General features: G+C 40.8%; 2 long non-coding RNA genes across 4 annotated transcripts in view; one reads left to right on the top strand and one right to left on the bottom strand.

Annotated features, from left to right (window-relative positions):
- Nucleotides 1-24,196, bottom strand: part of LOC112641080 (uncharacterized) — a 70,632-nt gene that overhangs the window by 7,223 nt on the left and 39,213 nt on the right. The window lies entirely within an intron of this gene.
- Nucleotides 1-24,196, top strand: part of LOC112641079 (uncharacterized) — a 50,318-nt gene that overhangs the window by 2,631 nt on the left and 23,491 nt on the right. For 2 of the 3 annotated variants that reach the window (XR_007411624.1, XR_004816939.2), the window contains exon 2: nt 23,199-23,408. This is a non-coding gene — a long non-coding RNA (uncharacterized LOC112641079). Of the gene's footprint in view, nt 1-23,198; nt 23,498-24,196 lie in introns of those variants that run through there. The other variant, XR_003124484.3, reaches the window with a different exon arrangement.

Genomic DNA, 24,196 nt, shown 5'->3' with positions numbered 1-24,196 from the left:
CTCCAGACCTGTGAGAAAACCCCGCCAAGATCAGGAGAGCTGATTCCAGATGCATCAACTGTCAACTTCCTGTTGTATATCATAGAGATTTGTGGTAGTTTCTCACTCAACAATAGCTAAGTGATACATAATCAGACAGACAGACAGACAGATATCACATCAAACTCTCCAGGTGGTGGTGGGGGAAGCAACAGCTACTTTACAAGGTTGTCGTAAGGATTAAAACAGACAAGGTACACAAAGCCTCTACCATTAAAGAGGCATTTCAAAGGAGTTGGTTTCTGAGAATGAAAAAGTCAACTCCCAATAAATGTCTATAAACTTTTCAGAATGCAAAATATTTTAAAGTTTGTGATTACTACTTATTAGATCCCCAAAAGGAAGAGAATATGAATATTATATTGGAACCTTTGATACCAGATTTCTGTACATTAATAACAACAAAAGAGACTTCCTTTTTGAGTTTGTATGTATTGCTTTTAAAAGGCTGATTTTATATGACAGTCATTACAACAAGTCTCTCTTAAACAATGAACTGCCTACGATAAGACTTTATTTTTCCATTTTTGCCCCATTAATACAATGGCCTTGTTTTCCATTTACATAATGGACTCAAGCAGTCAATGATTGGTTAAATTGCTCATTCTGCCTCTTGCCTGCAAGGCTTTTGCTGTGAGCAAGCATCAAGCACAAAATCTGACTGCCATGGAACATTAAACAGGTATTCTCCTTTTTAAACTTTGAGATCTCAATTTCCTGGAGTTATCCAATAGAAAACAGATGCAAATTAAGAGCTCAATTCACAAAAATAATAGGTAGCATTTATATGGCTTCCTATGGAGATGGCTCGGAAAAAGCGTGGAAGGCACAGCTAGCACTTTCCAAATGAAATGTGTGTTCCTACAGTTTCATAAATATCCTTCTTGTTCTCTTCCAAATATTGACCTTTCTGTGCTGAATGCGGAGGTAAGCACAGGCATGAACAGATACAAACAGGTAGGATCATAACAGAAAGCCCCCACTGCCCCTTTAGGACACGCGTTGATGGGTTTTTAAGGCACCTGTTTTGGACACACTGAGGGAGGGGCGCAGATTGATGTGTTCTGACTTCTCCTGCGGAATAGCCTGTGAGGGGCCAGGACGCTGGCGGGGTTCTGGCCCACTCTCCGCCTCACTGGCAGACGCTCTCTAGCACTTGGAGAAAGTCATTAAGGAGGAAGCTCTGTTTCTGGTTTGTGGAGAGTGTGTGTGTGTGTGTGTGTGTGTGTGTGTGTGTGTGTGTGTGTGTCTGGGTTCTATTTGTTCTTTTGCTTTAATAAGAGAAAGAAAGAAGAAAACCCAGAAAAGATAAATGGTTCTGCTATATGTTGATAAACTGACAGCAATCCTAAAAGAATTCAGATCGTGTTTCACCTACATTAATTAGTGAAACTCTTCACACAGATTGGTGGGTTTTTTGTTTTTGTTTTCGTTTGTTTTTAGAAAGTTTGCAACCTTAGGTGGCAATAACAGAAAAGGACATAAAAATGCGAGTCTAAAATGTTGCATGTATCTGGGGAAATGGAAAAGCAATGTGAAGAGATGGAACTTGCACACTCAACTAAACTCTGTGTTTGGTGACTCATGGGGTCTGAACAGTTTGTAGAATCACATTGAGTTTATTGACGATTCCTATCAGGGAGATCTTTGGTGCGTATTCATCATAACTGGACACTCAGTGTGTCCTGATGGGAATGAAGTGGATCTAGCCTCAGCAGATACGAAGGCAAAAGATTGGTCCTCTGCATAGTCGGACCACATGGTGATAAACAGTTGAGTTCTTAGAAATCTCCAGGCATTTGACATATAAGAGATAAAATAGCTGCCGCTAGTTCATTTGCTTTGTGATGGTTCTGGAGAGTTAAATCTTCAATACGTAGATCTTTGCTGTGAGGAAGGTGTCACCTTCCACCCCAGCTCTTACAACTCAGTTGTCTGCTGGCCACTGGCACTGAGTGGATTCCTTTATAAATGCAGAAAGTAGGTGCCGATACCCATTGTGACAAGTAGCTCAAGACTGTTGTCTATTTATATTCAATCCTCCATCTCTGCCCTCAGTTCTGCAGCTTTCATATTCCAGGAGCAGGATTTTGCTGTTGTTCAGAACTGGCCTTTGCCAGATTGTCCATGTATAACTCTTGGGTTATCTGTGGTAGGTATGGTAGACGTCTCATGGAGACGAGCCTTGGCTATTTCCTGACAATGTCAATATTTGGATATCAGGTTATGATGAGTATCATAGCAAATTCAGTCATATTTGTCTCTAGTTTTACTAGAAGTGATACAAAATATGGAAGCAGGATTCAATTAACTTTACAACCATCATCAGGCAAAGAGAATCTTCTGGCTTCTGGTTGGACACAGGGTCGTTCCAAAATGTAGTCTCAGTGCTATCTTGAAGAACGGGAGGGTGGAGGTGTCATTGGATTTCCTATTCATGATATAGGGTGAGCAGTGCTTCCAAAATATCATAGATCTTGAATACTAGTAATTCGTCCCACTGGAAACCCATTCTTACTATGTATTTCTGTTAATTAGCAACACCTCTAGTATTGATTAGATATAAATATACCTCACCCATATAACAACCACCTCTGGAGCAGGGGCTTTCTGCTCCAGAATTCCTATGAACTATGGATTTCTGAAATAGTTCCCTATAGGTTACTAATTCACACACACACACACACACACACACACACGTGTCCTTATACCATATTTTCTCCAAATTTATAAAATAAATTGCATACATATAACAGTTGTCAAAACCTTCATCCAGCCTTCTCAGCTTTTTTAATCTTCACAATATTTTGAGCCATCCTGTTTTGGTTATTGAATTTTGGTTTCCTATTTGGTATCTCTTCTGTTTTACAATTTGATTTCGACACCCATGCCCCCTCCTTTGTCCCTCCCCTATGTTTTTTCCATCTCTAGTTACATATAAAACCATATAGGCTATGCCAGGCTTCAGTTCTTTTAGAGGAGGGAGGTTAGAGAAAATAGCAGTTCAATTACTTCCAGAATGTTGAAGAGTAAAGTATGTGTCAGTAGGAGCAAGAGGAAATGGGATGAAAAAGAATATATTTCTGTAGAATACAGTAGAAAGAACATGCACAAGTTTTGGGATCAGTTCTCTTTGTATTTGATGTCTGACTACACCATTTACCTCCTGTTTGACCTTGTGTATGTTGCTTAACTGCTTTGAATCTAAGTTTCCTCATCTGTAAAATGGGGATAAGCTTTATTTACTGAACATTATTATAACATGTAAAAAGTGCAGCGTCTGACATACTCTACTCTAACAAATGGTATTAGTGGCAATGTCAGTAGTAGCTTTATTGTCGTTATCGTTGATATGGTTTATCCTACAGACTAAACGTGAAATTGTAAAAAAGTCACAGAGACCCATAAAGTGGGAAAAAAGGCGTTTAATGACATGTGGAAAGACTTGCTATTGAATTAGTTTTCTATCGACAGCAGACTCTACTAGCAATAATGCAGTAGAAATTAAAGTTTCTATATGCACAGATTACTTATCATTCATTGGTCTTTAAAACTATGTCTATGTGCCGTGATTGTCTGTGGTGATATTTTCATTCATGAAAGGCGACAAATATGGATTTATATGTGCATATATATAGTATACTTCCTCCAAGAGAGGAAGGCCGATGAGGGACCTTTAGTTTTAGTAGGAATCTGGATTATACTCTTTAAAGGAAACAAGTCACCATTTTCAGAATAAGCATTCTAGTATGACCATTAAGTGCCATACGTTTTTCATAGAATAAAAGTGGGTTGTAATCTTGGCTCTACCTCTTACAAGCCACAAAACCTCAGTTATAACATCAATAAAATAGGAAGAAAAACAAAACAGTTGTGAGGATAAAACGAAGTCATGTAGAGAAAGCATTTATCACAGTACTTGGCACGTAGTAAATGTTAATTATATCCATCTGACAGCCAAGGAGAAAAACAGAAAATCTCTTAGATATTCCGATGATATGTATGTGTGTGTGTGTGTAATATTTAAAAAATTATATATGTTTTATATATATGTTTAAAAATTGCTCTAAGGAATGTTTGATTCCATCAAAAACTCCTGAATATTTTGACCATCAGGAGCATGTTGGAATGTGGATGCACTTTCATCAGGCACAATGAAGGTCAGTGCTTAATGTCAGACCACTGTGCCTAGTGCCACCGTCTACAGATGATCCCAATGGGGTCTGAGCTAAAGACCACCTGACCCTGCCTAAACATGCCCGCCCACCTTAGATTCTCAAGCTACCATGAACACAAAGCTTAATTTCTCTTAGCAGGCAGGTCCTGCCAACGTACTGTGAAAGGGTAATGAGAATCCAGGATGCCCGCTGACACGCTGTGGGAGGGACACAGTGTCAATGGGGCACTGAGCTTGAGCCAAACCCAAAGCCTGTACTGCATAGATGCTCTACAACTCCTAGAGCCAGGAGCTTGTCACCTTTCGCAGCCCTTACACCTTGTAGATATTCAAGAGGTATACGTCACATGCTGGAGGAACTCTGAAAGTCACTCATAAAAAATAACAACTACAATGAAAAAAGCAAACGTGCATTTTCTTCTCCATGTATGGTTCAATCACTGGGCCAAACACTCTGATAATCTCCACAATTATCGAATGAAATGGGTCCTATCATTTCCCTCATTTTTACGGTTGAAGACACTGAGACTTAAGAAATGAAATACCTACTCAGTCACACAGCTCACCGAGATTTCGATTCAGGTTATTTGGCTCCAGAAAGTAGATTTTTAACCTCTAAGTTATAGCATCTCTTCTTTGTAGCTAACAGTCCTGAACCACCACCAAGTCCTGCAGGCCGCTGTTATTCAAGCTCTGAACCAAGGTGTTATCCAACCAAAGGCACTTTACGCATTACAGCCTAGGCAATGTCCCAGCCAAAGGATAACCCTCCACCACCTTTAAAATTCACTGAAGGCCCTTCACAATCTTGCTTCCATTTTACTTTCTGGTCTCATCTCTCTTCATAAGCCCCTCACACATTTTCTCCCAGTCTAAGCTCTAAACCTACTAAGTTACTTTAATTTTCCAAAATTAGCCTGCCTTCATTCCTGCCAGGACCCTGCACAGTCCTTTGCACTCACCAGAATACACTCTCCACCCTTTGCTCTCATCAGCGCCCAGGTGTTCGGCCCGGCTTTTAGCTCACCTTGTGCTCTGTACCCATGTACTTGAGGCCAGACTATAGGATCAGTGATTTTCTACTGCAACCAAGCCTTGATGTTTGATCCTGACACAGGATGTACTTCCTCCCAATGACATTTCCCAAGATTTCACATCACTTTGAAACAGTGCATTTATTAAGAAGCAAGAGTAGGCAGTGATTGATGCATGCACATCTATGAGAAGTCCTGAATTTAAAAGCACTAAACTAAGACTCAGACTCCTTCTGTAGATCACAGGGTTTAAGCACCAGACTGTTATCTGGAATCTGAGTCCTGGCTATATAATCACGGATATGCATCCCTCACGGTCCATATTGAAGATATTCAGGATCTTCAATATTGAAGACCATTGAAGACTACAGCCAGAGAATACGGGGAATGATAACATTTGAGGTTTCCTCCCCGATCCTCATTGTGTGTATGTGTATTTGAACATTTAAAATTAAGAATGACTTTAGCATTTCGGGGGTGGGGGCGGGGAAATGAGCCATAAATGCAAACATGAAAGCATCTTTTAATATGAGCTTTTAAAATTTAGCATGCTGAATGACTTATTTATCTATTTATTATCTAGAAAAATCTCCTGAAGGGGATATTTAAAAATACATAATGGTCTTACAGTTTTCAAAGTGTTTCCACCTCTCTTTTAATTCTCTCACACCCCGTGGCTTAGAGGGCAGCTTTTAGAACCGTTACTTGACAAGCGACGGGGAAAAAAGGGACAGGAAGGTTGAGTGATTTAGACACTGAACTTTTAAAACTCATCATCTTCTAATTTTTCTGACATTTTCCACATCTCTCTGTGCTCTCTTGTATGTTATCAGACATCCAAACTTGAACCCCCAAAATCTGGTCTTTATTAGGAAAAAAATATGCCTTTGCCAATGAGTCTTACATTGTGGAAAATAGATATATTTTCCCAATTCTTTTCTGTCCTCTCTTGTTAAACTTTTGCTAGCAGTTATAATCACCCTTCTTTATAAAAATATATGAAGCTTTAGAAACCAGGGTTGAGAGGGTGAGAATAGGATGAGAAAGGGTGAGAAAGGATGAGAATATTCCAGTGGGTCTCGGGTCGCTTCCAACCCCAAGAAGGATATCAATGTCAGTGTCACGCTTCCAATTTCCCTGGAAAGTTCTCACCTCTTTCTCCACATCCCAGGCCTCCCTAATCTTGCAACCCTGTATCTGAATTGCCTCTGCTTGTCTCTGCCTTTTCAAAAACCCGAGGTGCTTATCTCAGATATACCGTTACAAGCTCCTCATCTTTTCTACATTTGTCACTGATATCAAACCGGGCTGTCAGGGCTGATTATCAAGATTGTAATCTTTTTTATATATACTCCTCTGCTCCCTGAATGAGAGAAAGTTTGTATGCCGGCCTTGAAGCATGTTTTATTACAATCTCTTTTTGCCATCCTTGCTTCCTTTTAGGCTTGTTGATGTTTACTAGGCCTGCTGTTGTAATCCCAACAGGATTTGCATAATAGGATGAATTTCTCTGACATCACTTTAAACCAGACTCCCTTACCTTGTGCCTGTGTTATGACAATTGCCTCCTAACTGGCCTTCCTGCCTCTTTTCAAAGCATGTTTCTCAATATTGACAAATAGAATTATCGTTTTGAAATGCAAATCTTCTCATGCCGTTCTCTGGTTCAAAACCTTCCTGTCTCCCAGCAGCTCTTAGCACCAGAGTCCATGTGCTGCAGACTGATCCCTCAAGCCTTCTGCCAGGTGGTCTTCATTGACCTCTTTAGTGTTACTTCTCTCCTTGCCATCTTTCTTTCATCCATACCTCTTGCAATTTTCTCAACCTGCTAGTTTCTCTCTTTTGACTTTAGGAGTTTGTGCATGTCAGCTCACAGTCTAGGATCCCCCCCTCCCTTTTTTCTCTCCCTACCCACTGTTTTATTATTCTGCAAGACTTACCAGGCAATGTCATCCTTGACCTCACAAATACCATGAGTCTGGGAGGATTCCTTACGTGGGCTCCAGCAGCATCATGGATACCTGAGAACTTCTTTGTAACTTGAAGATGGGGACTCTATACTATTTATTTCTATGCCTCAATGCCTGGCACAAAGTGAGCACTTGGCAATGATCAATAAATGAATTATTAATGTTCTATGCTTGGTGTATGAACATGCACAATGCTCTTTCTATAATCCCACTTGGTCAGAGATTGGATTTTTGGCCTACTAGTGTTCAGGCAGGATAGCAAACTGGGAGTCAAGAGGTCCGGGTCCATTTGCTGTTACTCTCCATGTTTCTGTCTGAATCTCTATTTCATTTGTGTATTTTAAAATATATATTCATTGAATCTCGATAGGGGCCAACACAAATTCTAGGTGCTAAGGATGCAGTGATGTACAAGATAGGGAGAGTCACTGTCTCATGGAAATTAGTGTGTTTGAGCAGACAAAAACCAAATGGTTAGACATAGAGTACATACTGAGGTTTTCCAAGAGTCATTAAAAAATAGTAAAACAGGATAAAGAGATTAAAGAATCAAGGATGTACAATTTTAGATAGAATGGGCAGAGGAGGCACTTCTGACAAAGTGATATTTGAGCAGAGACTGAAAGGAAATAAAGGAATGAGCACGCACAATTTTGGAGAAAGAGCATTCTGAGTCGAGGGAACAGCCATGTTAAGACGCCTGAGATAAATTCATGCATAGCAAGGCCGCCATTGTTTGAGCACAATAAAAGAGGGTAAGTAGTAAAAGACCAGGTTCCAGAGTTGGCATGACCAAGTCATGCAGGGTCTGTAGCTCTTAGTAAAGTGCATCCTTTTTACTCCGAGTTAGAGGAGAATCTACTGGAGGATTTTGAGCAGATTTGCGCCACGACCTGATTACACTCTTCAGGTAGCACACTGGCTCTTCTATGTAGTAGATAGAGTTGGAGGAGTGAGTGTAGAAGCAAGGAGACCAGTTAGAAACCATGGCTGATAATTTGGGCTAAGATGAATTAGCAGAGAAAGCAGTGAGAATAGGTTCTAGATCTATTTTGAAGATTTCGTAGCATGGAATTTTTGGTGATGAATTTGCACGTGAAATGGGTACGAAATAGAACAATCCATGACGACTCTAAAATTTCAGACCAATTCCTGAGATTAGGAAGATTGAGAAGAGCAGATTTTGGTTGAGTGGAGTAGACTGAGAGGATCAGTTGATGTCAGGAGGTATAGATACAGTTGTAGGTATAGATGCAGGTACATGTTGATGTAGATACAGATGTATACACAGGTGCACTGTCAGCAGTAAGATAAATGAGTCTGGAGAGGAGGTGAGATGAAATCCTGAAGATTACCTAATATGGAGACATTTATAGTCATAGGATTGGAAGCTATAACCAAGGGAGTGAATGGAGGCAGAGAAGATAAGGGGCATGAGCACAGACGTAGAAGCCAGGAAAAACCGTTGGAGGAGACTAAGAAGGACCCAAGAGAAGATGTTATTCTGGAAAGCAAGAAAAAAAGTGGTTTCAAGGGAGGAGTGAGTGACTGTTTCAAAAGATGCCGATAGGGTGACTATAAGGAGAACTGGGCCTCCGCCCTAGAATCTAGTAATGTGCAGGTTACTGTAGCCCTGACAAACGCAGTTTGAGGGAGTGGTAGGAACAAACTTGGTAGGAGTGAGTACATGATTGATTAAAAATAATTATATACAAAGAATACAAACAATTCATAAAATAAGACTGTTACATTAAGTAATTTTTGAATTACTTTTTCATCTCTAATTTCTATGGTTTTAAAAACCATGTCCATGCATTATACCTCAGTACTTGGGTTGCCAATTCAGAACGTTTTTAGTTCAACCCAGTATCCCGAGTGTCAAATTACCTTGAATGCACTTTATTTTTCCTTTGAGACTTCAGAAGGCACTTTAGCTTTTTTAGAGCCCCAGGGCCTCCTGTACCTACATCAGTTATCACTGCGCTGTAGAACTTGTGAAGTGTCCATTCATAGAAGTCTAGGTAACAGAAAACTTCTTGCATCTATAGTCCCTTTATCCTTTGTTTCATTTTCCCCTCTGCTCTGCATATCTTATCCTTGATGCCCCCATCCATCCATCCATCCATCCATCCATCCATCCATCCATTCACATATCTAGCCTTCCCTGACTCATCAAACATTGGAAATCTCAAGACCTCTGAGCATTCTCTCTTCTTTATTTGGGGACACAGATGTGGAATATCTCCTGACCCATAGAGGAACCTCCTAGTACAGATTAAACTGAGCAGGTCCAGGAGATAAGCAGGTCCAAAGTTATAAAAAGAAGGGGAGAGATATAAAGAGAAGCTGAAGCATTATAGCCAGAAGGCTATTTTCATCATAATCCCCGAGTGAACCTTACATTAAAGCTATAAATATTGTGCCTAACATCGGATCCAAAAGTGAGTATTTGGAGGACGTTGGTGTGGTGTACAGCCTGAGAAAAGCAGTGTAGGATGAAGTCTTATGAGAGGTGTTAAAAGTCCACTTTTACATTATGGAGATTTATGGAACAGGGGCAGTATTGATAGGAAAAGGGGGTATAGGATACCAGGATAAAACATAATTAAAGTAATGAAGATCTTAAGGTGCTTTTAGTTTTTCATTTTTCCCCTTTATTTCCTCTTTTCCTATTCTTCCCTTTCTGACTCTTATTTTTCTCTGACATAACACAAAGAAAAACTTGATATAAACCGTGATGATGAAATTCAGAATAAAACCTTTCTTAAAAAAAAACACACACAATTGAGTGTTAATAAAATTGAGGCACCTCTTTAAATTTAACTTCACTTCTTAAATTCTATATCTAACTGTATTCTTCAGAGGAAACTTATATTTTCCAGAAGTGACATTCTTGACACTTTCTCAATGGGGAGAAAATATGCATCATACAAGATTTTAAGTGCAACCTTCAGTACAGCAATGCGCTTTAAGTGCAGTGAATATAACATAGAACAGGAGAAAAATGGTCTATTTTTTATTTATTTTTTACTCTTGGCTACTTCAGCAGGACAAGGGGGATAATGGTTTGAGCTTACATGCAGGGGTTCAGAATTACAGCCAATGAAGCGGAAAGAAGCCAGTCTGTCAGGTAGAGAGCTACATGGCTACGACAGGAATGGACTTTCCGGGCCGGAGAAAGAAGATCCTGATACTCAGCCGTGCCTCTGTGAGACACTTGAGACGGTTGGAGCAGTGGAGCAGACGTGCCCGGAGATATTAAATAGATAGACTGAGAGACGGAGCCTAGAGCAAGATGGTTTCAAGTTCTGGAGGGAAATGAGTCGCTGCAATCCATAGACCCGAAAAGGCCCATTATGTGGGAGGCTCCTTGTAGGACGTGGGTCTTCCTAAGCGAGTTCTCTGCCAGAGCCATGAGGACTTCGACGCTGCTCGGGCGGGTCTGAGTCTTGAAATTGACTTCGCATTCGGAAATAAGTTAAGCTTTAGTCCTGATCTTGAGAAAAGAAGATTCTGGTCCTTATGATAGAAAGAAAGAAAGATTCAACCACAGAACCCCTTTCTAAATTAAGGGGTGAGTCTTTGGTGATGGATCCTAAGACTTAAACTGAAGGATGAGACCCACTAAATTCTTTCTCCTTTCCCTGTGTGTCGCAGTCCAATAACGAGGCTATGCTAACCCAAGTCCTGGGGTGACGACAGCTTTGAAAGAAAAGAAGGCATTCCCTGGTACGCAGCTGGTAGGGGGCCGTGAAACGCCCTCCTCCCTGGAATGACCCTGTCAGGTGATGTCCTTGAGCCCCACGTTCATCTCAGAGTCAGAGTCGTGGAAAAGCATTTCTCACCTCTGTTGCTCTCCCCTAGAAAACTCCGGATAATGCTTCGCACTGAGTTCGTAGTTTGCTGAGCACACTAGGAAACACCTGTCTGACTATAGCTGAATTGTAGCTTTACAGATTTTATAATCTAACTCTGAGTAAGGGCCAGACAGGGCTAGGTAGGGAGAGATAGGTGGGGGGGCGACATGGTCAGGCTCACAGAAATCCCCCAAATGCCGAGGTGGAGGGAAACCAGAGACGAGGAAACAAACCAGGTCATTCTGCCCTAGGTGTCGGGGGCGGGGGGTGGGGATGTCTTTCTTAGGACAGTCACCTGTGACCAACAAAGGATAACCAGATCCTAAAAAGAAGGAAGCCATTAAAGATGGAATCACCCGTCCTCACTCAAACCAAGCCATCGCAAGAATCTGAAGGCCACAAGCTCCCTGGTCAGTTCTAAATAAGACTGTCAGAGGGGGCCCACGTTGGCGACCCTGCCGGGACCCCTCACTCCTGAGAGCTTCTTCTGTGTCGTCGCTTAATAAAACTCTATGACTTAACTCAGTCTCCTTTATGTGAGAGATTGACTCTTTGACTCCGAGAGTCCAGAACCCAGCTCTCCTGCTTCAACTCCATGTTGCCCGCTACCTTACTCAAGGACTTTTATCACTGAATCCCAGCACCTGGCACATTTTTAGTATCAAATCGGTGCCTCGTAAAATGAAATGTGAGGAATTATTACTATTCTTCTGCTGCTAATGGATTGGTTTTGTGCTCCTATATCCCCTGCGGGTGCCTGGTACCTGCTGTACTGTTATGTTTTGTCGGCAACAAGCTAGCCTGGACCCCTGAGTACATCTTGGTGCCGTGCGATACGGTGTCCTTAGCCACTGCACCCAAAGAGCACTTGAAATGTGGCTAATGCAACTGAGAAATAGAATTTTTATTTTAGTTAAGTTTAAAAATGGACACTAAATTCAGTTATGGGAAACTTTAAGTATGTTTGGGACAACTTAGATTGTGAATCTACCTTTCCTTTAAACTTTATGAAATTTAAATACAGATCAAGTATTTCTGATGAAAATTCAGTTTCCAAAGTGAGATGTCCTAATGTGTAAAATACATGCCAGACTCTGAAGACTTATTTGAAAAAGAATATAAAAGTGTCCTTAATGATTTTGCTAATGATCACATGTTGAAATTGATAATAGTTTGGACACATTACATGAACCAAAATATATTGCTAAAATTCATGTCACCTGTCCCTTACTTTTTTGTTGCATTCTTAAATATTGGCTGCTAGAATATTTAAAACTGCGTATGTGTCTTACCCTATATTTCTATTGGACTATGCTGCTTGAGACGATCTCCAGTAATGACCGGGTTCCAGTTTTCATTAATACTATGAACTTAGAACTAAATTTGAGTCCATTTCAGGTGGTGATGACAATGATGATTATAACAACAAAGATGATATTTTAATCTTACTACTAACATGGAATTTTAGAGTTTACAAAGCATTCCTACCTAGAATATTCTATTAAACCCTAGAAATCACTGCAATGTGCTAGACAATGCATGGAAGCTCCAAGAAGCGAATGATTTACTCAAAGTTATTCAGTCCATTATTGGCAGAGCTGAGATCAGAACCCATGTGTCCTAATTCCAAAAGCTTTTCCCACCTACCTCAGTGGGCTTTTTTGTTGTGTTGTCTGTGATTTCTTCTAAAATACATCATTTTGATTAAATAGCATATTAATCATAATTACATACATTTATGAAGTCCTTTGAGCTTAGTAGTTATATCATGCAGAAAAGTGACCAAGGATTAGGATTTTTTTTTTCATTGTTAGACTGTCTTTCTGATTATTTTTTTCCCCAAAAAGCCTGCAACAGTAATGTTAGAATCCTGCCACTGGAATTTTTCATAACCCTCCGGAGTGAATCTTTCACTCAGGTACTATTAGAGCACCTAAAACCATAACACATCTGGGACTTCTTTCAGCTTACCACACATGTTGAGTGACCATCAGAATGTGTGCCTGCTGGTAAATGACTGTCTTATGTTACAGAATTTAGTTTGAGTTCATGCGATTTATTAACATGTGGGCTTGCTTGAGAGGGGCTATAAGGGGGAAGAGTTTCTTTGAGAGCCTTTCAGATTGTCTCAATCAGTAATCGGTGGACCAGATTCTGTAGCAGTTCTCATAATAAGAGTAAAAAAGGAAAAGAATTATATAAAGCAGGGTAACATGACCAAAACAGATTCCTTTAATTTATGTCCAATACCTTGTATGTGTGGAGAGCTTTCATCATATCATTTCATTTAAACAGAAAATAATTTCATGAGAAAAATATTATTACCATTTTATAAGTAGAGGCCCACAGTTCAAGGGGTAAGTTGGATTCAATCCTGAGTCTATAGCTGTAGCTTGATCTCTTTAAATTTCCTTCTGTATAAAAAGTGTCAATTGTGGTTCAATGCAATAAACACTAGACTGAATCAGAATCAGATCCAAATTGCAGGCATAATACTTAAGATTGCATAATACTCAAGATTCAAAAATATTCAAAAAATATTCATAATACTCGAGATTTAAATTACAGATACAGTATTCAGTCTCTACCCAACATCATTGTACATTTGTTCATTCATTCATTCATTCATTCATTCAACAAGTGGTTGCTGATTGCCAAGCTCTCTGTTCAATGCTGGGATGTTGTGAGGATTCATGAAATGCATCTATAAAAGTACTTTCTAAAACAACAAATGTTTAAAGTATTCTCCATGTTTAAATTACTCATGATACAATAGTCTGTGGTGATGTGGAGAACTACTGATACCTATTCCCAGCTACAAAGATTAAAATAATAGACACCTTCCTGATCCACTTGGTTTTTCAGGCCAGAATTCACACAAATCAACTTAAGAAATTCCTCTCCTCATTTTCATGTCATATTTACAGCTTTAACTATTGGACATCTGACTGTTCCTCTCCATCCCCATTGCTATTATTTAGCTTAGGGATCACCTTTCTTTTTCTTCCATAGACTATTTTTTAGAGCCGTCTTTAATTCATAGCAGAATTTAGTAGAGGATACAGAGATTTCCCATTTACCCCCTGTACCACATACACACAGGCTCCCCAATTATCAATGTTCCCCACCAAAGTGATACACTTATTAAAACTGGAGAACCCACTTTGGTGCAATATTATTGCCCTAAGTCCATAGTTTACATTATGGTTCAGTCTTGGTGTTGTGCTTTCTGTGAGTGTGGGCAAAGGTATAATGATGTGAACCCAGCATTTTAGTATCATACAGAGTAGTTTCATCGTCCTAAAAATTCTCTTTCCTCTTCCTAATCATCCCCCATCCCCCAAAGTCATGTAGTTGAATTATACACTATATAGCCTTTTCAGCTCAGCTTCTTTCACTTAGTAATATGTATTTAAATTTCCCGCATGTCTTTTCATGGCTTGATAGCTCCTTTCTTTTTAGCACTGAGTCATATTCCATTGTCTAGATATACCACAGTTGGCTGTTTTTTTTTTTTTAAAGATTTTATTTATTTATTCATGAGACACACACAGAGAGGCAGAGACACAGGCAGAGGGAGAAGAAGGCTCCCTGCGGGGAGCCTGATGCGGAACTTGATCCCAGGACCCCGGGATCACACCCTGAGCCAAAGGCAGATGCTGAACCACTGAGCCCCCTGGGGCGTCCCTACTACAGCTTATTTATCCATTCACCTATTGAAGGACATATTGGTTGCTTCTAAGTTTTTGCAATTATGAATAAAGTTTCTACACACATCCATGTACAGATTTCTGTACTGACATAATTTCAATTTACCAAGGAGTGTGATCGCTAAACTTATGTATTAAGAGTGTGTTTAGTTTTGTGAGAAATGCCGAACTGTCTTCCAAAGTGGCTGCACATTTTCCATTCCCACCAGCAATGAATGGGAGTTGATCTTGTTCCACATCCTTGGGAACATTTGATGTCAGTGTTTTGGATTTTGTCCATCTATTAGGTGTGTGGTGGCATCTTGTTTTAATCTGGATTTTCCTGATGATATATGATATGGAATATCTTTTTATTTTTTTTGTCATCCATATATCTTCTTTTCTGAGGTTTCTGTTAAAATCTTTGGATCTTTTTAAAGTATTATTGGCCTATTTGTTTTCTTATTGTTGAATTCTAAGAGTTTTTCAAAATATATTTTGGATAATAGTCTTTTAACAGATGTGTCTTTGTAAATATTTTCTATTTGACTCATCCTGGATGGGCAGTTACAATTATCTCTTAACTAGCTCATTGACCCCCAACCGTAACCTGTCCTCCACACTGGTATTACGCTGAGAACCCTATACTCTAAGATGATTATTTGCTCCTCTAGCTGCTTCACACCTCATCTCCTCACCCCTGCACTCCAGATACACGCAACTACTTATAGGTTCCCAAACGAGCCAGGCTGATTGAAGTTTCCATGTCCTGACCTTGTCACCTGTACTCAAAACACCTTTTCTCTGCTTCTTTACCTAATGAGCCTTCACTGATCTTTCAAAAATCATATCATCAGGCTTTTCTTTTAGCTTCTATTTCTTAAACATTTTACTTTAAACATCTACATTAAATTTACCAGTCCCAGAGAGGGAAGCAAGATGGTGGAAGAGTAGGGGACCTTGTTTCATCTGGTCCCTTGAATTCAGCTAGATATCAAACCATTCTGAACACTTGTGAATTCAACCTGAGATATAAGAAAAGAATTGTTGGAACTCTACAAATAGAAAAGTGACCTCTTTTTGCAAGGTAGGAGGTGTGGAGAAGTGAACCTGAGGGGTTATATTTGAAGATAAATGGCAGGTGGGGGGAGCCTCTGTAAGCTGGCAATTGGAAAGTGATATATAGCCCTGAGTGCAAAATCAGAACTTTTAGAAATCTGCTCTATTGAGAGATACCTCTGCCTGAAAGGTGCTCCAGTGGTGAAGTGTGGTGTCAGAACCCCCAAGGACACAGGAAGACCGAGGGTGCCTGAGTGCAGCAGAGTTCCCAGGTGTCTGAGCAGGGCAGCCAGCTGCAATCAGCAAGCCCAGGAGTGGGCTCTCAGCTCAGTTTGCCATATGCTCTGAACCCATACAATCAGGTTATTGCTCTCTGTGTGGGGGCCCTGCAAAGGGCAGAAATGGGATGGCCCTCTTCCTTCCCCTGGGAGGATTGGAAAGGATGCACACAAAACTGGCAACCAGGTGACCAGTGTCTGTGCAGGGACCCTGCAACCAGCAGGTCTGTGGCAAACACCTACCCCCACCCCATGCTCAAGGCAGACAAAAGTGAAGCCTGATTTTTCCTGAGGGTTTATTGAAAGAGTTTACAATCCTTCAGCTCTGGGGCTGGAAATCAGGGCACAGCCATTTTTATTCTCATCCTCCAAGCAGCACAGAAAGCCTTTAGGGGACAGAAGTCACCGAGAGCAACTGGAAGCAGCTTATACTGAGCCCAGCACCCTGGCAAGGGTGGTGCATCTCCATCAGGGCAAAGACACAGAAGAATCAGCACAGCAGGCCCCTCCCCAGGAGACCAGCTGGAACATCAAGGAAATAAGAAGTTTATGGGGCACACAGGGCTGCAAATCTCCAGGACTAGGGGAAAATAGTATATAGAGTTCAAAGTTTTTTCTCATGATTCATTTATCTTTCCGTTTAATATTTTCCTTTTTTCTTATTTTTCCCCTTCAACTAGTTTCTTATTTTCTCAACTCTTTGTTTTTAAGTCTTTTTATATTTCGCTGGGGTTGTGGTTGATATTTTTCTTTTCTTTTCTCTTATTTTATTTTTTGTTCTATCATTTATCTATTCTTCTCTGGACAAAATGACTAGAAGGAGGAATTCACCACAAAATAAAGAACCAGAGGTAATATCTCTGCTATAGATTTAATCTACATGTATATAAGTAAAATGTTGGACCTGGAATCCAGAATAATGATTATAAAGATACAAGCTGGGCTTGAAAAAAGCATAAAAGACACTAGAGAATTCCTTAGTGCAGAAACAAAAGAATTAAAATCTAATCAAACTGAAATTAAAAATGCTCTGACTGAGATGCAATTTAAAATGGGCACTCTAACAGCTAGGGTAAATGAGGCAGAAGAGAGAATCAGAGACATAGAAGACAAAATGTTGGAAGGTAAGGAAGCTGAGGAAAAGAAAGAAAGACAACTAAGGGTCATAAGGGGAGGCTTTGAGAAATCAGTGATACCATAAAATGAACCAACATCAGAATTATTGGAATGGGAAGGGAGAAGAAACGGGTAGGAAATATCAGAAAGGGAGACAGAACATGAAGACTCCTAACTCTGGGAAACGAACTAGGAGTGGTGGAAGGGGAGGAGGGTGAGGGGTGGGGGGTGAATGGGTGACGGGCACTGAGGGGGGTACTTGACGGGATGAGCACTGGGTGTTATTCTATATGTTGGCAAATTGAACTCCAATAAAAATAAATTTATTATTAAAAAAAGAAACTTACATTAAAAGTGTAAAAAAATAAAAAAAGAATTATTGGGATGCCTGAAGGTGAAGAGAGAGAGAGAGAGAGGCCAGAAGGTATATTTGAGCAAATTATAGCTGAGAGCTTCCCTAATCTGTAGAAGGAAATAGGTATTCCAGTTCAGAAGGCACAGAGAACCCCCCATCAAAATCAACAAAAATAGATAAACTCCCAGTCCCATATAAATTGAACCTTTCAAATTTTAAAGATAAAGAGAAAATCCTGAAAGCAACTCAAGACAAGACATCCTTAACATAGGAGGGGAAAAACATTACAGTGGCATCAGACCTATTCACAGAAACCTGGCAGGTCAAAAATGGCTGGCATGATATATTCAGGGTAGTAAATGAGAAAGACATGCAGCCAATAATACTTTATCAAGCAATGCTGTCATTCCTCATGGAAGGAGAGATAAAGAGCTTCCAAGACAAACAGAAACTTAAGGAATTTGTGATCACTAAACCAGCCCTGCAAGAAATATTAAAGGGGGTCCTGTAGGTAAGAGAGAGCCCAAAAGTAATACACCCAGAAAGGAATAGAGACAATCTACAGAAACAGTTACTTTGCAGGTAATACAATTATACTAAATTCATATCTGAATGCAAATGAGCTAAATGCTCCAATCAATGACACAGGGTATCAGATTGAATTAAAAAAGCAAGACCTATCCATTTGATGTATAAAAGAGATTCATTTTAGACCAAAAGACACCTCCAGATTGAATGTGAGAGGGTGGAGAATCATTTATCATGCTAATGGACCTCAAAAGAAAACTAGGGTAGTGATCCTTACATCAGACAAATTACATTGTAAGCCAAAGACTGTTTTAAGAGATAAAGAGGGACACTATATCATACCTACAGGGTCTATCCAACAAGGAGATCTAACAATTATAAATATTTATGCTCCTAACTTGAGAATAGCCAATTAACCAATTAATAACAAAATTAAAGAAACACATTGATAATAATACAATAATAGTGAGGGACTTCAACACCCCACTCACAGCAATGGACAGATCATCTAAGCAGAAGATCAACAAGGAAACAAGGGCTTTGAATGACACACTGGTCACATGGCACAGATATATTCAGAATATCCCAATCTAAAGCAAGAGAATACACATTTTTCTTGAGTGCACATGGAACATTCTTCAGGATAGGTCACATACTGGGTCACAAATCTCACAAATCAGGTCTCAACTGGTACCAAGAGATTGGGATTATTCCCTGCATATTTCAGACCACAATATTTTGAAACTGGACATCAATCACAAGAGGAAATTTGGAAGTAAATCAAATACTTGGAGGCTAAAAGGCATTCTACCAAAGAATGAATGGGTGAACCAGGAAATTAAGGATTTTTTTTAAATCATGGAAACAAATAAAAATGAAAACATAACTGTTCAAAACCTTAGAGATGCAGCAAAGGCGGTTCTAAGAGGGAAGCACATTGCAATACAAGCATTTATCAAGAAACTAGAAAGTCTCAAATACACAAACTAATCTTACACCTAAAGGAACTGGAGAAAGAACAGCAAGTGGAGCCTAAACCAGGAGGAGAAGAGAAAGAATAAAGATCAGAGCAGAAATCAATGAAATAGAAACCAAAAGAACAGGAGAATAGACCAACGAAACTAGAAGCTGCTTCTTTGAAAGAAGGAATAAGATTGATAAGCCCCTAGCCAGATTTATCAAAAAGAAGAGAGAAAGGACCCAAATCAATAAAGTCATGAATGAAAGAGGAAAGATCAGGACCAACACCTAGGAAATTCAAACAATTTTAAGAACATATCACGAACAACTATGTGCCAACACATTAAACAATCTGGAAGGAATGGCTGCTCCCGGAAACTTATAAACGACCATAGCTGAAACAGGAAGAAATAGAAAACCGGAACAGACCCCTAAGCAGCAAGGAAATTGAAGCAGTCATCAAAAATCTGCCAACAAGCAAGAGTCCAGGGTCAGACGGCTCCCGGGGGGAACTCTATCAAACCTTTAAAGATGAACTAATACCTGCTCTTCTCAAGCTGTTTCAAAAAATAGAAATGGAAGGAAAACTTCCAAGCGTGTTCTATGAGGCCAGCATGACCTTGATCCCAAAACAAGAGGAAGACCCCACCAAGAAGGAGAGGAGGACAGACCACTCCCCCTGATGAACATGGACGCCAACACTCTCACCAAGATACTAGCCAAGGGGATCCAACGGTGCAGTAGAAGGACTATGCACCATGATCAGGTGACATTTATTCCTGGGCTGCGGGGGTGGTTCAACATCCACAAATCAATCAACGTGCTCTGTCAGACTAACAAAAGGAAGAACAAGAACCATAGGATCCTCTCAACTGATGCAGAGAAAGCATTTGACAAAGTGCAGCCTCCTTCCTTGATTAAAACTCTCTGCAGTGTAGGGATAGAGGGGACACACCTCAGTATCATAAAAGCCGTCCATGAAAAGCCCAGTGAACAAATATCATTTTCAATAGGGAAACACTGAAAGCCTTACCACTTGGGTTAGGAACACGACATGGATGTCCACTCTCACCACTGCTGTTCAACACGGTACTGGAAGTCCCGGCCTCAGCCATCAGACAACAAAAAGAATTAAAAGGCAAATTGGCAAAGAGAAAGTCAAACTGTCTTCACAGAAGACATGATATTCTATATGGAAAGACTCCACCCCAAGGTTGCTAGAACTCACACAGCAATTCAGCAACGTGGCAGGACAGAAAATCAGGGCCCAGAAATCAGTGGCATTTCTATACACTGACAATGAGACAGAAGAAAGAGAAGTTAAGGCGTCGAACCCATTTACAATTGCATTGAAAACCATAACATACCTAAGAATAAACCTAACCAAAGAGTAAAGGACCTATAATCTATACTGTAAAAATCACAGAACACAGGAAAGAAAATGAGGAAGACACATAAGAGGTGGAAAAGCGTTTCATGGTCATGGATTGGAAGAACAAATACTGTTAAAATGCCTGTGCTACCCAGAGCAATCTACACATTGAATGTAATCCCTATCAAATTACATTAGACCTTTTTTCAGAATTGGAACAAATAATCCTAAAATTTGTGTGTAAACAGAAGAGACTGAACAAAGGAATGTTGAAAAAGAAAACTGACACTGGTGGCATCACAATGCCAGTCTTCAAACCTGTATTGTGAAGCTGTAATGATCAAGACAGTATGGTCCTGACACAAATACAGACACATACTGGAACAGAACAGAGAACCAGAAGTGGACCCTCAACGCTTTGGTCTACTGATCTTTGGCAAATCAGGAAAGAATATCCAATGGAAAAGACAGTCTCTTCAACAAATGATGTTGGGAAAATTGGACAGCCACATGCAGGAGAATGAACTGGACCATTTCCTCACAACAGACACAAAAATACACTCAAAATAGATGAAAAGCCTAAATGTGAGACAGGAATCCATCAAAATCTCATAGAAGAACACAGACAGCCGCCTCTTCAAACCTCTGCCACAGCATCTTCTTGCTAGACACATCTCCAAAACAGGGGAAACAAAAGCAAAAATGAACTATTGGGCTTCCGTTAAGATAAAAAGCTTCTGCAGAGCAAAGGAAACAGTCAACAAACTACAAGACAACCTACAGAAGAATGGGAGAAGATGCCTGCAAATGACACATCAGATAAAGGGCTAGTATCCAAGTTCTGTAAAGAACTTATCAAACTCAACATCCAAAAAATAAATAATCCAGTCACGAAATGGGAAGAAGACATGAACAGACATTTCTCCAAAGAAGACCTACACATAGCCACAGACACATGAGAAAACGCTCAACATCACTCATCTTCAGGGAAACACAAATCAAAAGAACAATGAGATCCCACCTCACACCAGTGAGAATGGGGAAAATTAACAAGGCAGGAAACCACAAATGTTGGAGAGGATGCGGAGGAAGGGGAACCCTCCTGCACCGTTGGTGGGAATGTGAACTGGTGCAGCCACTCTGGAAAACTGTGTGGAGGTTCCCCAAAGAGTTAAAAATAGACCTGCCCTACGACCCAGCAATTGCACTGCTGGGGATTTACCCCAAAGATACAGATGCAGTGAAACGCCGGGACACCTGCACCCCGATGTCCACAGCAGCAATGGCCACAATAGCCAGACTGTGGAAGGAGCCTCGGTGTCCATTGAAAGATGATGGATAGAGAAGCTGTGGTCTATGGATACACTGGAATATTCCTCAGCCATTAGAGACGACAAATACCCACCATTTTCTTTGACGTGGATGGACCTGGAAAGTATTATACTGTGTGAAATAATTCAACCAGAGAAGGACACTTCTTATATGGTTTCACTCATATGTGGAATATAAGAAATGGGGATGAGGATCACAGGAGAAGGGAGAGAAAACTGAATGGGAAGAAATCAGAGGGAGACAAACCACAAGAGACTCTTAAGTATAGGAATCAAACTGAGGGTTGATGGAGGGGAGGGGGTAACTGGGTGATGGAAATTTTTTTTAAGATTTTATTTATTTATTCATGAGAGAGAGAGAGAGAGAGAGAGAGAGAGAGACCCAGGCAGAGGGAGAAGCAGACTCCCCGAGAGGAGCCCAATGTGCAACTCAATCCCAGGACCCCAGGGTCATGCCCTGAGCCAAAGGCAGATGCTCAACCCCTGAGCCACCCAGGTGTCCAGGGTGTTGGGCATGAAGGAGGGAGGGCACGTGATGCAATGAGCACTGGGTATTATATGCAAATGATGAATCACTGACCTCCACATCTGAAACTAATAATGTACTGTATGTTGGCTAATTGAATTTAAATTTTAAAAAATAAATCTACCAGTCCCTCAGACCTCTTTGCTATCCTTTAAATAAACATAAAATATAATGCCGCTATAGCAATACCAATACCTCACTGCACTCCCGTAAGAGTCTTCCTCTGCTAAACGATACCCACCTTGGGATCAAGGGCTGTTTTATTCATGCCTAGTCCTTGGCACGGAGCACACAGTGCTTATTTACTGAGAAATTGAATAAATGTTTATCATGGCTTAAAATCTTTTAGCAGATGCCCTTTGTCTACAAAATAGGGTCTGAACTCATTTCAGATGAGGTCGGGCGCGTTCTGGGTGGTATGGCCGTAGACTGAACTCATTTCAAAGTTGTAACATTAAGCAATGGCTCCCCATAAGGCCTTTCCTTAATCGAGTCTTTTGCCGTGTCCATACCTTTATTTATGATCCCGTTATAGCAAAATACAGCAATTCTCCTAATGAGTGTTAGGGTTGCAGGCCTCAAGGCCCTGACTCATCCAGATTCCCAGTTGAACTATTTAAGGGTCTAGTCAATCAGGCCAGTCCTGCACTAAGGGCCGGATGAGAAAGGGCTTGTGGAGCTCTTGTCACCTTGGATCTAAAGAGAGTGCGTGAGCTACGGTGTAGGCCAACCTTTAAGCAAAATGGAAAACGTTCCCATCCAAATCTTGCCAGTTGGGTCTCTCTCCAGCTAATGTTCCCGAAAGCTTCCCTGTCCACCGCTCGTATGTCCTCCTGGGTGGGCAGGTCTTTTTTTGTGGAATCTTACATTGCAAATAACGTCCACTTCCATCTTCATGGCCTTGTAGGCGCCAGGTGGAAGCAGTGCAAAGAGGCCGCTCCATTCGCCGGGAAGTGTGTAAGTGCTCAGCACCGAGGAGCTCTGCTTTCCAAGAGAAGAGACTGTGAGTGAGCTGTCTGCAGATCCCTTACACTTCGCCAGTTGACTTGACATTCGCCGCTGTACGTGGGCTGGAGCTGGCACGCGGCAATGCCAGCGTTTCCTCTGCTGCTAGCATGTAATTAAATGCTTTGTGAAGCATTTGGGGACATTCAGTTATGTGAAAAACATCACAGAAATGAAGGTTCCCTTTGCCTTTGTTCTTTAGTCTAAGGAGTCTTGCTTCTTACATTCATTCAGTTATTCTTCTTTGGGTACTTATTGGTCCTCATAAAGTCGGAATTAGACATTTGCAGAGGAAGATTTTCTTTTACACATTGGGAACCGTCTAATGAATAATCTGGAAGCATTTGCTGTGAAGGACACATCTTTGATTTTATCAGCAGAATGATTGTTATTCCTTCTCCTGCCCCTCAGCCTTACCTGGTAGGTCACTAACAGGCTGGAGTTTCGGTCAACCGGATTCCTAGCCGCCTCTGCCTTCCCTCTCTGTCTTGTTCTCCCCCTGCACCAGCTGTGGTGAAGTCAGAGGCCATGAGAGAAGCCGAATCACTGTCGTGTGAGGGAATGTGGTGGAGTCCAAGCCCCTCCCAAGTGACAGCTTCCTCTGCTTCTCAGCCCCTACATCATGCCAATGCTTTTATTTCCAGAGGACAAGGCAGGTCCCTGTTTTCTTTGCCTCTTGCATTGTCCCGATGACCTCACTGCCCTGAAACCCAACTACTGGCTGTTCCCTCCCTAGTGTTCCTGTAATTTCCTGTCCAAGGTTTTGAGATTCGTTGCATCCTCCCGAGAGCACCTCCGCTGGGTAATATTTGTGGCCCAACACTTGCACCGCCCCACAGTCCATGTCCCGTAGGCCAGGTCTGACACTGCCCTTCTTCCTCATTCCCCGGGCACAGAGGA

The sequence above is a fragment of the Canis lupus genome, chromosome 6, assembly GCF_003254725.2.
Source record: "Canis lupus dingo isolate Sandy chromosome 6, ASM325472v2, whole genome shotgun sequence".
Classification (NCBI taxonomy): Eukaryota; Metazoa; Chordata; class Mammalia; order Carnivora; family Canidae; genus Canis; species Canis lupus.
Note: the sequence above shows the minus strand (reverse complement) of the source record. Positions and strands in the feature narration are given on the sequence as shown.